The 19,315-nt window shown below is 38.6% G+C and overlaps 1 protein-coding gene across 1 annotated transcript in view; it reads left to right on the top strand.

Moving 5' to 3' along the window:
- Positions 1–19,315, top strand: part of ADGRL4 (adhesion G protein-coupled receptor L4) — a 176,192-nt gene that overhangs the window by 62,613 nt on the left and 94,264 nt on the right. The window lies entirely within an intron of this gene.

The raw sequence follows: 19,315 nt of genomic DNA, 5'->3' as shown, positions 1-19,315 counted from the left end.
GCTTCATATCTATTGACAAGGCCATACTTTCCAACTATTGTTCCTTCCTCTTTTTTCCAACTTTTGCAGTACAAGGGTCAATAATGATCAATGCATCTCGATCGCATGTTTGATCAAATGCTGATGGAAGTCATTGTTAGAATTCTTCAATGTCTTCATCACCACCTATTATGGTTGCTGCATAAATTTTAATAATGGTTGTATTGATTGGATTTCCTTGAAGGAGGATCCATATAATCCTATCACGATAGCCTTGTACTTCAAGATTGACTTTTAAACGTCATTGATTGACAATGAATGCAATGCCATTTGCCTTGATTGTGTTATTCCCGGGGTAGTAAATCATATGATTTTCTGATTCAGAATGGCCTATACCAGTCCATTTCAGCTCACTGAGACCTAGGATATAAATATTTATGTGTTCAATTCTATAAGCAAAGACGTACAGTGTGTTCCCTTACTATATAGAGTGATACTATTCACTCCAACTGAAGATGACCTTGTGGGCAACAAAATGAAATGTTGGACAGTCCTGAGTCACCTGCCCACCCAGGTGGAATAATGTATAAATGCACCTCTCAGGAAATCTTTCTCACCACCCCTGACTCGAAACTTCACCACAAACATTGCTCACAGCCACTGGTCGATTCCTGTTAGTGTTGCGTTCAAAACAAGAAAGTTGAATAATTTTCTGTCGTGATCCAAAAGACTTCAATTGGCTAATTTTTGGAAGTATGGTATTATCTTCAAATAACACAACCACGTAAATAACGTGAATATAAAGTTTACAGTGTGCATGTGAGGCTAATGCATGAAGGTATTGTGCCGTTTGCAAAAATAGAGTATGACCATATGTTGTATGCATAAAAATACTGCAGATCGCTCCGCGTTTCTTTCTACTTGATCTTCATGGAAACTTTCAGGAGTCTGTGTGCCATGGATGACCTTGCAAGTACATGAACTACTATTCACAAAGTTTCCATCATTATGTCAACACTCAATCACTGCATTACGGCAGGTTAGCAGATGGATGGTAGGCTTTTTACTGTAGGCTACTGTAAGCAGAGTGTGGAAAACATTACCCCAGTTGGCAATTGTTAAATTGAAATTAAATCCTTGATTCAAAATTGGCCTTGATAGATGCATGATTTGTGATGCAGGAAAATTGTGCTAGATAAGTCAATTAGGGCGCTAGGGTTATCGCTAATGTTTCAAGGGAAAAATAAACAAAAACATGTTTATTGTTAGAGCTAGGGTGTATTTCAAAGACAAATGGTTAACAGATGTTTAATTTGTATATGTTTTATGGTGTGAGTAATATTTTTAACCTTTGGAGATAAAATTTACAATAAATCATAGATAAAGTCATAAACTGCTTTTGGATATAGAATAAATCTTTGACGATATTTGGCAACATTAAATGGTTTTAGAAAAATCATGCCACAGCAGACCCAAAACAAAAACAAAACTAGGCCTGGGGAAAAGTTCTGGCAATGATCTATTGGACAAGGGAATCATTTAAAAATTTATAGAAAGCCTCAACACCCCAACAACAAAAATAATCCAACTGAAAACTGGACAGGAGACATGACCAGAAATTTCACGAAAGAAGATAGTAAGATGATTGACAAAGTTAGAGGGGAAAGCAAATGATCATTAGTTGCTGTTGCTGTTATTAGGTCCCATCGACCATCTGCACACCAGAAGGAAACACTGTGCAGTCCTATGCCAGCCTCACATTTGTTCCTATGCCTCGGCCCATTGTTACAGTCACTCTGCCCATTAGTCCCGTTAAGGATCTACCTCTCTCTCTCTCTCTGTCCCTCTGCTTCACCAGGCATTGGGCACTAGAAATGTGGATATCAAAATAACAATGAGATATCATCTCACCCTAACATTGGTGGCAAACCAAAACAAACACACACACCCCACACAGAAAGCAACCAATGCTGGTGAAGATGTGGAAAGACTGGAACGGTGATGCACTGCTGATAGGAGGGGAACATAGTACAACCGTGTGGAAAATAGTAGGGTATTTCCTCTAAAATTAAAAAGAGAAATACTTTATGAGTCAGCAGTCCCACTGCTTGGAATATATCCTAGAGAAATAAGATCCATGACATGAATAGATAGATAGATATAGATATGGATATGGATATGGATATGGATATGGATATGGATATGGATATGGATAGATATAGATATAGATATAGATATAGATATAGATATAGATATAGATATAGATATAGATATAGATATAGATATAGATATAGATATAGATATAGATATAGATATAGATATAGATATAGATATAGATATAGATATAGATATAGATATAGATATAGATATAGATATAGATATAGATATAGATATAGATATAGATATAGATATAGATATAGATATAGATATAGATATAGATATAGATATAGATATAGATATAGATATAGATATAGATATAGATATAGATATAGATAGATCTAGATATAGATCTAGATCTAGATCTAGATCTAGATATAGATATAGATCTAGATATAGATATAGATATAGATATAGATATAGATATAGATATAGATATAGATACATCATGTACATCGTAGTGTTAGTCACAGTTGCAACAACCTGAAGGCCCATCAGTGGGAGAATGAATAAATCAACTGGTACATACACACAAAAGAATGCTATAAAGTACTGAAAAATAATGAGTAATCTGTGAAACAATTCTTAACACGAATGGATCTACATCAGCGGTTCTTACCCTGTGGGTCGCGACCCCTTTTGTGGTAGAATGACCCTTTCACAGTGGTCACCCGATTCATAACACTAGCAAAATTACATTTATAAAGTATCAATGAAAATAATTTTATGGTTGGGGGTGGATCACCAAAACCCGAGGAACTGTATGAAAGGGTCGCGGCCTTAGGAAGGTTGAGAGCCACTGATGAAGAGGGTTCATGCTGCAGAGTGAAAAACGTCCATCATAAAAGCACAAGAATTGTGTGAGGCCACCATGGTAAGAAGTCAAACAAAGGCTTTCCCAGTAAAAGAAACATCTTTTCATAGTTAGGAGAGTAAAAGAGAGTATAAATTACTAATTAGAGGATAAATGCCTATCAACCTGGGTTAAAAGGAAGGCAATTAAAAAGGTGTGCCAATTAAAAAAACTTAGCAACATTTTAATTTTAGGGGAATAGCTACATTTGAGGATATGCCTCCAAATAAGCATCTTTTTTCAGGAAATACCAGAGATATTTCAACCAATCAGTAAGCAATGAATAGGGAAATCGTGTGTGTGTGTGTGCGTGTGTGTGTGTGTGTGTGTGGTGTGTTTAAAGTAACTCTACTAAGAACTAGAACCCTTTCATAGGCTAAAACTCCAACCAGATGGCGCCAGGCTAATGTTCCAGAAGACGAAACTAATGTACAGCCATTGCTGCTGAGTCCATTTTTCCTCAGAGACCCCACAGCTGTCCGAGACCCCATGGACCCCACGGCTCCGGAGGGTTGTCTAGCCCATGACTGAAAGCAAATCGTTAGATTTTTCTCCCAAGTTATCTCTATGGGGGCTCAGCCATCAGCTTTTGGAGCAGTAGTAGAATATGTAGTTCACTGTGCTGCCGCGGCTCCTTTTATAAATATGATTGAGGTCCCCGAACAGAAGACAAAATTGCATCCTATTGTATGAATAAGTAGAAAGATGGTTAGCAGAGCAGGAATGCAGTCACTAGTCTATCCCTGCAATTTACAAAATATATGAAACTTTTTGATAATTCCATTAAACATTCTTCCTTGTGCTAGAAATAGAATATAACTATCACTGAAAAAAAAAACTGGAATTTTTGAAAAGTAAAAAGAAGACACTATTCCAGAATCTTACCCTGGAGAAATGATGTCTATTATGTCCTGCCTTGGTGGCGTTGTAGGTTAGTTATGCTGCTAAATGAAGCCTTAGAAGTTCAAACCCACCAGGTTTGAACCCACCAGGTTTGATCCCACCTGTGGATGGAGGATCAGATGGTTGATTTGCATAAACATTTAGAACTTTGGAAACCCTATGGGGGAGTTCTACTCTGTCCCACCGGCCCCTGTAAGTTTTCATCCACTCTATAGAGATGGGTTTAGTCGGGGTCTTTGTTACTCTTCTTTAGCAGGAACCCAGTGGATTCATCAGTACTAAGTATAAGCTTTCAAACATAGAATGTCCATTTGATAGCCACCAATTGGTCTTTCATTTGCTATTTTTGGTTTCTTTGATTAGTTGTAAAGATAAGTATGTATGTACAGGGCCACTAGTTATTTCTATTTTTATTTTGTGCAATATCTACTCATATTTCTGTCTTCGTATGGTACAGAATTTCCACTTTGATATAGATTGCAGGTTGTCATTGTTTTATTCTAAACACTACACAATATTTTAATAAGATCCTTTCGATTCACTTCTTATACTGTTCATATCTAATTTAATTTATACATATTGACCATACTATTCTGTTATAGATTGTAAAAATAATGGGACAGACTAATTTAGTACCAAAGTATAGAAGACTAGAGGAAAATTAGATGGAAAATAAGGCTAAGAAATAGACAAATATTATTTTTTTTAATTAGCCTATGTCAATATAAACTTAGTGGATGACAGCAGAATGCATTATGAGTTTGTTGCCATTTATTGCATATATATAATCAACTTACTAGGATTAAATAACACAATGTGCAAAGCTAGGTGAGGGTCCCTGGTGGTGCTGGGAGGTAAGCAGTGAACTGCTAGCCATATGGCCAGTAGTTGAACTCCAACAGCATCTACATGGGGGGAAGATGAGACTACATGTTCCTACAAAGATCTAGAGGCTCACAGGCCGTATATAAGGTCGCGGTGAGTCAGAATCAGCTTGCTATCAGGGGGGTTGGTTTTGAATAGGCATAGGGAAGGGCCACCTGCCTGCCCTGGACAAATGTCTGCCAGTGCTTCAAATCAAATTCTAGGGAAACCACAGAATGTCTCAGTGCTAGATCAGGCATTCAGGAAAAAAGATGAGATTCTATGTTAGTAAAAGGAAAATGCTACCCGGACCTAGATATGTGTATGACTTTTAATAATGTTTTAGCATATCCAAGTATAAGAAAAATAAATTTCATGGTTGGGATCTCAAATTAGTGTGTAATGACATGGCAGGCTATTTCCGTGATGCTCTATACTATTGGCCAATGCCAGAGGCGATTCTAAGGAGGAAGAAAATAGAAGGTGGTAAAGGATACAAGTCATCTTTGTGATAAAAGAAGCAAAGACTAGGTGCTTTCAGAGATGAACGCGTACTTCAGAAACTAGGCCAGCTACAAAACTGGCCCTCGTATATGAGAAAAGCAACCTTTGAAGTCGGGGAATGAATGACTGACTATTCAATAAATGATGATAAAGTTAATTTTTTTTGGGGGGGGGCGCCGGGCTGCTTCTTAATTGAAGCAGATTGATTACCAGGGCTTTCTTCCTGCTGGGCTACTGGATGGACTGGAACTTGTAAGTTTTAGGGTAGTAAGTTGAGATCACAACCACTGGCTGGCAAGCTAGTTGATCATGCCTAGAAGTGATCCGTTTGCCAGAATAAGTCCTGTTCCCAAATTGAGCCTGGGAAGCTTTTCTCGGCTCGCCTGGAAACACCCTAGAGCCTCCTACCAGGTGAGCACCAGGCTCAGCTGGGCTGCCTCCTTCCCAGGAGGAGGCCCCTCCCGCCCCCTTACCTGCTCATGGGCCTGCTACCTTGCGTCTAAAAGGGCCAGACGCCAGGAGTCTCGGCTTTCCCGGAGATCGATAAAGTTAATTTTTATGAGTTGCTCATTTGGGGCGAGTGATTATAACCCTACCTCTTGTTTCACAGTGAAATAAATGGATTATGATTTAAAGAGTTAATAAGATTACATTTTTATGAATTATTTTCAAAATAATGTAAAGACACAGATCCCTTTAGTTGACCTGATAGGTACTGCTTGGAACAGCTTCAAGATCACACTTGCGCACCAGAAACTGAACAATAGGAGTACACTCCCATTAAAGGGCTTTATTCTGTTACCTTTCAGATAATAGTATCTAGCCTTTCAGGTAGCTGACCAATGTCTTAAATAAATTAGAATATTAACTGCAAGGTCATGGGAAACATGAATTAATACCTTCATGTTTTATGATCAACAACAAAAAGTCAGACCTTTATCTACAATATTGAGTTTATTTTCTTCGTCTTTTAAAAAATCAATAATTCAGTATATGTGAGCATGTGCTTGTGGAGGGATGGTTTTCTATGTGTGTCATATTCATAATCTGGCTCTGCACTTGAAGAAATTCCCAGAGGGGAAGAAAGATACAATTCCATTTCTTCCCTTAGACACAGGCTGGTAATGACATCAGTGCCCGCGTGGAAACAATAACTCCATTACTTTCCTTGACTGACTGCGCGCGTCCACGTCTCATTGCAGATCTCCGCTGTTGCTTTCCCGTCTGCTGAGCTTCCTCTCCCACTTCCCTCCCTACCTGTGTGCTCACCTTGGTGTTCACAAGAAAAACGCACATCGCGGAACATCTGTAATCCAGGAGGCTAATGATGGTGGTTGTTCTAAATTCATTAGACTTCTAGGTGTGGGAAGAAAATCGCGTGTGCTACCGAAAACAAATAAGCTCAGCAGGCGGGCTTGGAGAGAAATAAGAAGAAAGACAGGAAAGCATCGTTTCCTTGTTGCTTCACCTTTGACAGAGAGGACCTGCCTGCTTCCCAAGGAAACACATACGGCAGAGTCGTCTTAGCGGCCACATTTACAGAGCAGGACAGACCGTCGCGTCCAGAAGGAGAATGTGCGCAAGAGGGATCCCGCGGTTCAAGCTCCCAGGGTTTCAGGCTGCTGTTATTGAATGCAGCTCGGCCAGTAATAGCTTATGTGCTGGGGAACGAAAGGAATATGTTTCCTTTTAATTATCATCTCCTCCTTCTGGAGTCAATGGATTGAAAACCAGGATGCAAACTGAAGCCTTGGTCAGCTCTATAAGGCCAATGTCACCTAGATCCTGTTACATTTTCTATATAGATAATAAATATAACCATATGTTAAGATGCCATTATAATGTTGAATTTGGAGAGTTAGATGTCCGCTTCAATATATGGCTTATTTTGTCCTACAACAAAGGATTGACTTGGCATTTGCTACCAGACCATCTTAAATATAAAATTCCGTACACTAGATTCTCTCCCTAAGCTATGAAGATGTCATCTGTCTTGAGTTTTTACTTCCTCATCAGTAAAAGAGAAATACTTCAATCTTTGCACTATTGTTGCACTGTTGTAACATTTATTGTAACAATAAAATGAATCATCTAGCAGAGTGCTAAGATGAATCATCTATCAGAGTGACTCTTCTTTTAGATTCTTAGTGTAAATCATGCTGACCTAGTTGCTGATATAAACCTAAGATAACGAAGTTGAGTAATCCACCACAAACCATAGGAAGAAGTTACCCAAAAATGTATTGACAGTGGGTATAGCAGTTAATTTGAGTTCTGATTAATATTCTAAGTTTCCATGTGGTATTCTGGGCTGATTTACGTGAAACTCCAACATATTTTGGCCAATTAATGCTGAGAATAACCTTCGAAGAAAAGCTTAACTATTTCACAGAGTTTCCTGGACATTTTTCTGCTAGCTTTATGCCCCGAACTCTGTTTTCTGTACTTTATCACTCAGTTGGTACAGACATAACCCCCACCCCACTCTACCCCATCCCCCAAAAAAACATATGAAGAGAAAAATTAAAGTACAAAACATACATCGAAGTTCACAGTCAAGTTCATTTTAACTGAAGTGGAAGTACATGGTATCAGGAGAGTGGGTCTACTCTGAGACAAATGAAGTCCCTACCGTTTGCCCTGGAGTCTACGAAATGCGATGCTTTTATTTCTGACCTAATCTAGAACAGAAGAGATTTTTAAAATTTCTCATGATTATTCCACCGTGTTTAGTTACACAACTTATATAATTGGGTAGACATCTTCAGCTGAATATTATAAGGGCATCACAATCATTTAATGGTCAAAGTGAACTCAGAATTGTTACTATGGATAGATAGAACCTTCTCATTTGCTGCTCGTTGTCCTGATAAAGAATCAACTAATACGCCAAGTACATCTATCCAAATCAGAACCCAAGTGAGCCTGTTGGCTCTCACAACTCCAAACTCACATCCAATTATATTCACGCATCTGTCATTTTAAAATCACATTATGAAAAAATCAAACATAAAAAAGAATCAATAAATTTCCCCAATCTATAAATTTTATCCCCGAATCACTAATTTTTAAAAACTAAACATTGCTGAAATATATCTCATTTCCATTTCTCCTTGACCCTACTGGTACTCTTTCTCTGTTGTTGTTTGCTGCCATGGAGTCAGTTCTGAGCCCTAGTGACCTTCTGTCCAACAGAAAGAAATATGAGCTGGGCGGCATACATCCTCAGAATTGTTCCTGTGCTTGAACCCCAGGTCGCAGTCATGCTGCCAATTCAGCTCCTTGAAGGCATTCCTAATTTTTTTTCAGCTTTAGTTCTTTTAATCCTTTATATTAAAATGTGGAAATTATTAAACAAAATCATTGATATCACATACCAGTAAATTTTTGCTGAAAATAACTCAGAAACAATTGCAGCAGTGTATCGAAATGGAGATGCTAGATATTGAAAGTCAATTCAGAAGAGGACTTGAAATGAGGGATATCATTGCTAATGTCAAATGGATCCTGGTTGAAAAAAAGAGAATATCAGAAAGTTGTCTACTTGTGATTTTCCACTATGCAAAGGTACTCGACTATGGATTCTCCATAACAAACAATAGATGCCTTGAGAAGAACGAGAAGTCCAGAACACTTACTTGTGTTCCCTGGGAAACTTGTACCTGGATCGAGAATCAGTTATTGGAAGGGAACACTGCCTGGTCAAAATAAATAAAGGTGGGCACCAGGCCTGTCACCTTTCAGCACACTGAGCAAATAATCTGAGAAGTTGGCCTAGCTGAAGAATACAACATCAGGATCAGAGGAAAACTTATCAACAACTTTTCGTATGCAGTTGACACCACCTAGCTTGCTGGAAGCAAGGAGCACTTTTAAGAACTTTCTGATGAAGAGCTAGCACTACAGCTTCTATTATGGACTTCAACTGCAACTCAATGTAAACAAAATACAAGTCCTTAAACTGGTGCTCTAAACCTCAACATGATAAATGGGGGGGCAGGGGAGAAGGGGCAGTCAATGTTGTCAAGAGTTTCTTCTTGCTTGGATCCACCATCAATGCTCAAAGAAGCAGAAGTGAAAAAAATCAAACCAAGGATTGCAGTGGGTAAATCGATTCCACAAGGTGACTTTATAGTAAGGAGGCGCAGCTTGGCACCGAGGAGTAAAATCTACTGACCCAAGACACGGTGCTTTCACTTACCTCACACATCTGTGGGAGATGGATATGAAATAAAACTGAAGAAGACAGTTGGGGTCAAACCCAATCCAGAAATACATATGGCAGCCAACTAAAACGGAGGGAAAAGAAGGGAGACTAAAAAGAGATGTGGATGGGGGAACAGGTCATAACCCACCCAAGGGTGGGTAATGTTTATATCTACTTTCCAGTAACTTGAGGAATTTCCCATCTTTTCCAGAAGCCATCGATCACTTGATATCAGAGCCTTTTTCTTTGTCACACTATGTTAGAAATGAGACTTTGTCATACTATTTTAGAAATTAGTAGATTTTCTAATTATGAAATAATGCTAAAATTTCTTTCTTTAAAGACGTTTTAATTACTTGTAAAATGTATACCTAAAGTAACTAGAGTACAATGAAAATTTCAAGGGGAACCATAATTGAAATATGCATTTTATAACTACTCCAAAAGGCCTAAGAATAGAGTAACAAAGTGGATCATAACAGTGGAAAGGCTATTTTAACAATAGAAATTAACTTTGAGCAAAACAGAAGTGCACTTTTCCTTTTTTGTATTATGTGCACACATTCAAAGCAACTTTCTCCTTGAAGATTAATTACAATAAAACTGGACAGTGGAAAATTTAAGGCTATCTAAATAATTCATATTTATATATTACTTCACAAAGATAATTTCTTGACTATTTCTACTATCTTGAGGGCAGATAGGAAGCTACTTTCAGATAAGTGGTATCTTACAGAAAAATATTTCAATAGTATCATTAGGGAATTCTTCCATATTGGATTTCAAATACAAAAGATTAGAAGACAGAAAAAGAAATGTTTTTTGTTAATTTCCAAATTCTTGATAAGAAACTAAGAAGCTCTCAGTACTATGTAGTAAAACAAGATATAAAATTCCATCAGCACCCTTTGTTTACACAGTTTTTTAATGTATCAGCAAGCCTAGTAAAATGTTTCATAAATCATATAGCATATGGGTATGCTAATTTATTTTTAGAAATACAGGTAATATAAAGTGGTTCATTTTCTTGGACTCGGTGGCCAATACCTCCTATCTAGTGAGTCCCTATGTTTGCATATCGTTTCTGCACTCCTAGCCCACCAGGGATACAACTCTCTTCGTTCTCCATATTACCAATAACTGATCTGAGAGCACAATTTTGTCCAAAGTTATTATAGACTTCTCCCAGTATGCTGAAGAGACCATCAAATTTAAAGATAAAAATGAAAACTTTTATTTTAATAAAAAACTCAATTTTATGCTTCTGTGTTAACTTGCATTTAGAATGTGAACTCTGACCGCAGGGCATGGAGCTCGACTTTATGATTAATTTTCACTTATTACCCAGTGTCGATGTGTTCACATTTGGGAACTTGGAATCTCCATAAATATTTGAGTAACGGAATGATTTAATCAAACCCAATATGGGTGGAAATGTGTTCTTTAACTTGAATTAAGTACTTGTATTCCGTTAGACAGCTACTTTCAGATATTTTTAAGGAACTAGTTTGATTTTGCAGGAGTCTATGTGGTACAGTGGGCTACGATCTACAAAGCCAGCAGTTTGAAACCCCCGGCTGCTACTCGGGGCAAAGACGGCGCGTTCTACCTTCATACTCAGCTACAGCATTGTAATCTCGAAGGAACAGTGTTACTTGCCCTATTGGTTGCTGTGGGTCAGCATCAACTCAATGGCAATGAGTTTGGTTTTTGTTGGTGCCTAATTTCTAATATGTGCATGCATAGACCATATACACAGCCATATATAGATATAAATATACAGAATCTTATTCTATACATATATACAATTATACAGAATTGAGAACCTTAAAATCTGCCATCATCAAGTCGATTCAAATGTTAATCAAGCATTAAGTTTTAGCCATTTTATATAAGGCCGTTCATCATTTCTCTTGTTCTCTTGCCTTAACTTTAGCATCTTTACTCAATTCTTTCAAATTCCATATATGGTTACTTAGGCGCAGCTGACCAAACACCATATTTGAAGAAACTCTTTTAAGTATACCATATTTACATTAAAAAAATGAAATATTTAGGTCTAGTATGTAGTTTGTAGTATGATCAGCCACACCATATCCTCCAGTTTGACACCAGGTGGGTCAAATGTTTAAGTTTGCTGTGTTAGACTACAAACCAGGTAGACCCTCATATGTGTAGAAGAAAGAGGTTTGTATACAAGAGCAGTTGAATATTGAGAAAACATCCCAGCCCACTCCAGATCAATCCATAAGTCCGATATTAGCCCATATGTCCAATAATAATCTATAAAGTCCTCTTCAGACTCATGAAACACATGCCATGATGCCAAATGCAGGAAGATCGCAGGCCAGTGGGTGAGAAGTCTTGTGGATCCACTGGCATTATAAGCATCTTCGCACTGGCAGGGGTCTCCACGTGGCTTCTCCAGCTCCCAGGGCTGCATTAGGATAGGTCCATGTGGGTTCTTATTGGAAATGTCTCACAGGGAGTGAGTCAAGAGGGAGTCAGAGTGTCTCCTGCCTCCAAGGAAGAAATCCAAAGTTCTCTGAATCCTCAGGAGAAGGCCATGCCCACGCAGAGTCCTTATTGGCTATGACCCTATTAACAGACTGGACCCCACCCCTTTACACTTCATCCTCTCAAGTCCAAAATTGACACCAGATTATGTAACTACCACATCTGCCCGACCTATACAATGCTTTTGTGAGCTCAACTTTTGCTTTTTCCATTCTGAGTTATTAGCAAAGTCTCAAGATTTACCTTGTCCCTTTTTGTTTCCAGGTTGTTGGTTTCTAGGGAAGCCACATCTTATACTTCATTCTGTTTACTCAAATCAAGTCACCTGCTAGGGATTAGAACCTTCAATGGAACAAAATAGATATTATAGCTCAAACTTGCAGAGAGGTACTTAAAGAAAGGTAGTAAAGTCCCTAGTGTCACAACATGAAAAAGTCTTAAGTGGGAGGCCCGGTAGATCTCTCTCTAGATCATAAAGAAAATGCTCTTCCTTAGAACCTTGGTGGGCTTAGGCTGCTAAATGCAGGTCATCGGTTGGAAATCACCTGCTGTTCCACAAAAGAAAGATAAAGACTCTCTACTCCTATAAGGACCTACAGACTCAGAAACCCACAGGGGCAGTTCTACCTGTCCTACAGAGTTCTGGGAGTCAGCATCCACCCAATGGCCATGAGTTTGGGGTTGGACTTTTGACTGGGAGGAAGCATCTGCAGTGCTGCTGTCTGGCTTCATTGTCTTAAGAAGAAGCCTGCGGTGGACACTAGCTCAAAATCCACCTAGTTTCACAAGGGAACCAGTCAAGCTCACTGCCATTAGGTCGATTCCTACTCACTGTGAGTCTGTATCAGGTTTCAAGGCTTGTAAATCTCTGTGAGAGCCTCACCTTCAACAAGAGCAATACCAGGGCTTCTACGTCTCACCAGGATACAGATCTTATTTTAAGCCACTTATGGAAATCTTAGTAATAGAAACAAACTTTCAAACAAGACAAAATCTATCACATTTTGAATCTCATGGAAAGCTCGACTTTAAATATTAGGGGGACTATTTCTAGAGGTCTTTTACAAATAATTTAAATTATATCCATATTATGCAATGATCATGTCTGTCTGTCATTTTAGTGATGTTTCGGGTATTTTTAATAGCATAATGTTCATGAAACACTGCTAATAAATAGGTATTGTATAAAGTCCTATGCAAACATCATTATGGTGCATCTTATCTTTAGAAAGGAGGTGAATCAAAGGATGAGCGGTTTCTCTGTGTGATAGTATTCCAAATGATCTCTGTTTTCATTCCTTTTCTGTATTATTGCAAAGAATTAAAAAATGGCAGCATTAAATTATTGGAATTAAAAATAATTAAATTATGTGGAATTAATATTGATCACTTCCTCTAATTGATATGGCTGTATCCTGACTCTACTAATTGCATGCTCAGATCATCAGTTAGAGATGCTCACACGTATCTTCGTACTATCATATATATGTACAGATGCATGCTTGAAGCCCGTTTCCACACTTTGGAAGTTCATTTGCTCATAGAAAAGTAATACATTTGAATTGTTTATAAAGGGCTTTATATTATATGCTAAAGGGCACTTAACTATTGAAGGATTTTAAGCATCGGTTACACCTAGATAAAGATGGCTGCTTCAATAGCATTTTTTAAAATCAGAAGGATACGAGACATACAGTTCTTTCATTTCATGTGTTACCACTCCTCACTTTTTGTTTTATTTTTTAACCTCAATTCTTTTAATTCTCTTAACAACCTTCCGAGGTAGGCACTATGCACTTTCCAGTTTATAGGAATTTTCCATTTCACAGGGACTAGCATATAATAAACACTCAATAGTTATTACTACTATCAAGTCCTTTTATAATGTAGTATTTAAGAAAAATGAGATTGCTTTGACATTCAGATTGCCCTGGGCTTGATTCATACTGAACCCCATATTAGCTGGGTGCCTTTGAGCATGGTACTGTAACTTTTTATGCTTCCGGTTTCTCATTTGTAAAGTGGGCATAATGTCTGCCTCATGCGGTTTATGTGAGGATTAAGCTACCTGTCAGATGAGGAAAATGAAGTGCTTCACTGATTCATGGGAGCCCTTAATGGCAATAATTGTGTTCTAATAATCTCAGCCTTGTCACTCATGTCTTAGGAGGGGTTCTTCTGGAAGGCCCAAGTGAGGAAAGCACTCTGCAGTCAAATAAGAGGTAGAAGGGAGTCAACTACATTATTGCCATCTTTTCATCATTCCATGGTATATGAAATCATATCTAAAGGATATATAAGAACATGATTCAGGAAAACTTCATTTTTCAAGACTCAATGGAATCTTTCTTGACTTCTTTTCCAAACAAACTGAAATGACTGAATCCATCATTTCGGTATCGTCAATCTCCCTATCCTGGCACCTCACTTCCCGTCTTTGCTTACATCTCTGTCCTACTGGCAACACACTCAGATTCTGGAAGGCAGAGCGTCTGCTGTGGTAGTTATTTTATCCTCTAACAGAGACCCAGCAAGCACAATATCAAAATGAATAGAAAAGGAAAATTATATATGTATATGTATATATACTGTGTGTATATGGATTACTCAAAGCTCATTTCCATAGAGTCCGTTCCGACTGATAGTGATCCAATAGGACAGGGGACCACCCCAAAGGGTTTCTTAGCCTATAATCATTACGGAAGCCTAGCACCACATCGTTCTACTGTGGAGAGGCTGGTGGACTTGAACCATCAACCTCTGTGTTACCTGCCAAGCATTATCTTCAGTGCCAAAAAGGGTTCCTATGACACATACAAATTAATTATAGTGATGATAATGATAATAATAATAATACATGAAAAAACAAAATAAATGGTAGGCCTAGGGTGAAGTAGAAAACATTAATGCATATACTAAACCCAAATAGCACTTATTAATTTAAAAAATTCTAATAATGTATCAAATGTAATGTTACATTCCTTTGTTAGTGCTCATAAATGTACACCCTGGTGACATAGTGGCTACATGTTGGGCTGCTAACTGCAAGGTGAGTGGGAGCAGAACAAGGTTGTCTATTCCCAAAAGAGTTGTGTCAGAAAACAATAGGGGCAGTTCCACCCTGTTGTACCGAATTGTTAAGGGATGGGATCGACTCAATAGCAGTGAGTTTGCTTTTCTCAGCTATTGTTAATAATCAAGATGGTTTTTCTTTGTAGAGATAAATTTTAATGAAGCTCTTTCTTGTTTACCATTATTTTCAGGAGCCCATTGGCTCTGTGAGTTAAGCATTGAAAAGGTTAATTGGAAAGTCAGCAGTTGAATTTCCAGCAGCCACTCATTGGGACAAAGATGCCATTGTCTGCTGCAATGAGATTTACGCTTGGTCGTACGATGTGGAGTCACTAGGAGTCAGAACTGACTTGAAAGGGGTCAGCACTGTATTTGAAACAATAATAGCTTGTGCTCTGCTGTGCGATAGGTAAGGATAGCAGAGGCTGCAGAGACTCTAGTGCCCTTCTTCCTGGGGAAACAGACAAATTAGTAGTAGTTACCAGCTTCCTCGCAAGTTTTGCCAGATGCCGTGCAGACCCAGTCAATCCCAATCATGGCAGTCCCGTGTACATCAGAACTGAGCTATGGATGCTCTACGTGGTTTGCAATGACGGTTTTCGGATGTAGATTGTCAGTCACTTATGAATGAACTTGAATGCCCACCCTCCCAATTAGCAACCACACGTATTAACCGTTTGTACCACCAAGGGACTTTCCCTAACAATTCGGTGGTATGAATCTCTTAACGAATTCTGATGAACAGTTTTTGGGTGACAGTGATTGTAGCTCATTCCCCGGCATGGCCACCCTGCTTGGCTGGACAGAGAAAATGAAGGCTCTATGTAAGTGGATCTCAACCGTCCTAAGGCCTCAACCCTGTAACACAGTCCCTCATGTTGTGGTGACCCCATTTGTGGGGTATCTGGTTGGACCCACCTGGAGACGGGGAGGAGCTGTGTCTCGGTTCCTAAGACCATCGGAAATATGGTCTTAGGAGACCCCTGTGAAAGGTTTGTTCGACTTCAAAAAGGGTCGCAACCTCCAGGTTGAAAACTGCTGCTCTATGTGATCCCGAAGTCTGGAGATGGAACAAAAATTGGGTTCCTGAATCACTGAAGAAGTGTCTATCAGTTGGTATATAACCTAGGCAGAAAATAATTTTATAGTGATGAGCCATTTGGGGGGCACATATTTATAGGAATTGGTACTGCATGTAGTATAATAAGTCAAAGCAATAAATGAATTATTAAAAGTAATTTTGGAGTAGAATTATACAAGATTAGTATTTTAAAGATAGGACTTCCTAGTCTTACTCAACTTTTCCATACTAGTTAAGTCAGAAACAAAGGGATCTCTCGTGATTTCCCTTGAGGTGTCCACGCAATGCTAGCTGCTGTCCAGAGGACCACGGCAGTCTAGTCTATGGCAGCTCCCAGGCCTCTGTGTGGTGTTGCAGAGCCTGTGAATCGTAGGGCCTCATCTTTCTCCCCAGGTTCCTGGTGGGCTATCCAACTGCACTGCCAGCACTTCTTTCTCCTTGCTGTTGGGTGTCTTCGAGTCAGTTCCTCCTCAGTAACCCTGTCTGTGTCCAGCAGAATGAATGCCATCGGGTCTCGCCCAGCATCATGACTTGTCTTCGGTTGGAGCTCATTGCTGCAGCCACTGTGCCGGCCCAGCTTGTCGAGGGCTTCAATAAGTTAAACACTTTCTAATGGTTAAAAAAAAGTACAAGAAAAGAATACTTTTATTAAACATAGAATGCAACTAAAGTTTACATTTTCCTACAGAAATCATTGCCTAGATTCCCTTCCTTCGCTCCAAATCAATCCATGGCTCCTCAGATGTATACGTATGACACATTTCTATTTATTCAAATCCTCTTCCAGGGGCACAGGAAACAGCAGTGGAAAGCATGGACTTTGTAGTCCACCTACTTGGGGTGTTGTTTTTTTGGCATTAGACATAAAAAGCTTTACAAGTTGTTTACTATCCTCTGCTTTATCCTCCTCATACATTAAACAACGGCAACAATTCTACCTACCACATAGAACTGTTGTAAAACTTAGAAAAATTAATATTTATAAAAGTCAGAAAATATTTACCTCTTAGTTATAACTATATGTGTTTAACTGTTGGACAAATTAAATAAATGTCTGCATCCCATGCAACTAAATATTTTTAAAAACAAAGTAAGTCCTGTTTGAATAAATGAATAATAGAAATTAAAGATTTTTTCAAATTTATCTTGGTTTTATAGTAACTATGCCTGTAAGATTTTTCTCTGGCTGCCATAATTAGACTTTTATTTACCTTTAAAGATGCTTAAATCACCTACACCAGCACCTTTGTCCAGCAATTTGCAGTTCTTTAGCAAGTGTTCTTATTACTTATCTATTCTAGATTGCCCAATTTGTTCAAACATCCAACCACTTCTGAAATCATGATTTTTAATTTTTAATATTCTTCATCCCTTCTCCATGATGATCCCTTTGAAAGCATTTTTTTCCAGTTTATAAATTTATTTGACTCAAACTCACCACCATCAAGTAGATGCCTTCTCATATCGACTCTGCAGGACAAGGTAGAACTGCTCCTAAGAGTTTCCAAGACAGTTACCTCTTTACTGGAGTAGAAGCCCATTCTTTCTTGCTATTTGACAGATACTGTAAACCTGCTTCTTGATCTTAACAGATTTATGTACCAATGGCTTCTCTGATAAAATGTGGTCTAGCAGTATGAAGGAAAAGGCCAGGACATACTTCTGCTGTTGTTAATCTCTGTAACACCATGCATATGTGGTTGTGGTGGTTAGGTGACGTCGAGGCAATTTTAGACCCGTAGTGACCCGTGCACAGCAGAAGGAACCCTGCCCAGTCGTGCCGTGGTCACCATTGTCCCTATGCTGAGCCCATCACTTCAGCCTCTGTGCCACGCATTTCATCGCCAGCCTTCTGCTTTTTCACTGCACCTAGCTTGGTGTCCTTATGCATGAGCTAGTCTCTCCTGACTATCAGTCTAAAGTATTTAAGATAACGTCTCACCATCCTTACTTCTAGGGAGTACTCTGGCCCTATTTGTTGAAAGACACTTAAAATTGTCCTTTAAACAGTTCATGGTACTTTTAATATTCTTCTCCAGTACCACCATTTATATGCATCGATTATTCTTTGGTCGTCCTTATTCAATATCCAATTTTTTAATAATTAAATCATTTTATTGGGGACTTGTACAACTCTCATCAATATCCAATTTTCATATTCATATCAAACCATTGAAAATACTAGGGCTTGGGTCAAGCACAACTTAGTCCTCAAAGTAGCATCCTTGCTTTTCAACACTCAAAAGAGGTCTTGTGGAGCAGATGACTTCACGCAACCTTTCTTATGATCCCTGACTATTGCTTCCATGAGCATTAATTATGGAACCACCACTGGTCAAAATCCTTGGCAATTTTAGTTTTCTACATTTATCATGAAGTTACCTTCAGGTTCAGGTGTGAGGATTTCGGTAATTTTTACATTGAGTTACAATCCATACTGAAGACTGAAATCCTTGATCTTTAACAGCAAGTGTTTCAAGCCCTCCTCACTTTCAGCAAGCAAGGTTGTGTCATTGACATATGTCATTGACATATCACAGGTTGTTAATAAGCCTTCTTCCAATCATGTTACCACATCCTTCTCCATATAATCCACTTCTGGTATTATTTGCTCAGCATACACACTGAATAATTATGATGGGAGGATACAAACCTGTCACGCACCTTTCCTGATTTTATACCATCTAGTATAGATGAGACCGCCTGCTTCGGGAAAGTTTAACAAACCCAGGAACACAAAGTGACGGTCCTGCTCTGTCCTGTGCAGCCTCTATGAATCAAAATGCACTAAAAGGTAACTGGCCATAGAGTTGGTTCTGACTTCTAGTAGCCTTAAAGTACGGAGTCTACAAATTGAACCCAGCCCTGCGGTGAAAGTGCCAGAGTGCTCCCAAGAAGGCAACTCTTTTCACAAGTACCCTGCGCTCTCCCTCCTGTGCAGCCAGCAGCCTGGGCTTCATCCTCTTCTTCTGGGGAACAAATGAGGAATTAAAGGACACAAACAGAGCCTTGCGTGCTATAATTTCTTATTCTCTCATTTATAATTTGTCATATGCTCATGATTGATGATAATGAATGTTACAAATCAAAAATATAATGCCAATGTTACAATTAAACTAAATGTAAACTTCCGGAGAATGCTGTAATAAGGAATCAAGAGGTATAATTAGTAATTTTG

This window comes from Tenrec ecaudatus, chromosome 1 (genome assembly GCF_050624435.1).
Source record: "Tenrec ecaudatus isolate mTenEca1 chromosome 1, mTenEca1.hap1, whole genome shotgun sequence".
Lineage (NCBI taxonomy): Eukaryota > Metazoa > Chordata > Mammalia > Afrosoricida > Tenrecidae > Tenrec > Tenrec ecaudatus.
Note: the sequence above shows the minus strand (reverse complement) of the source record. Positions and strands in the feature narration are given on the sequence as shown.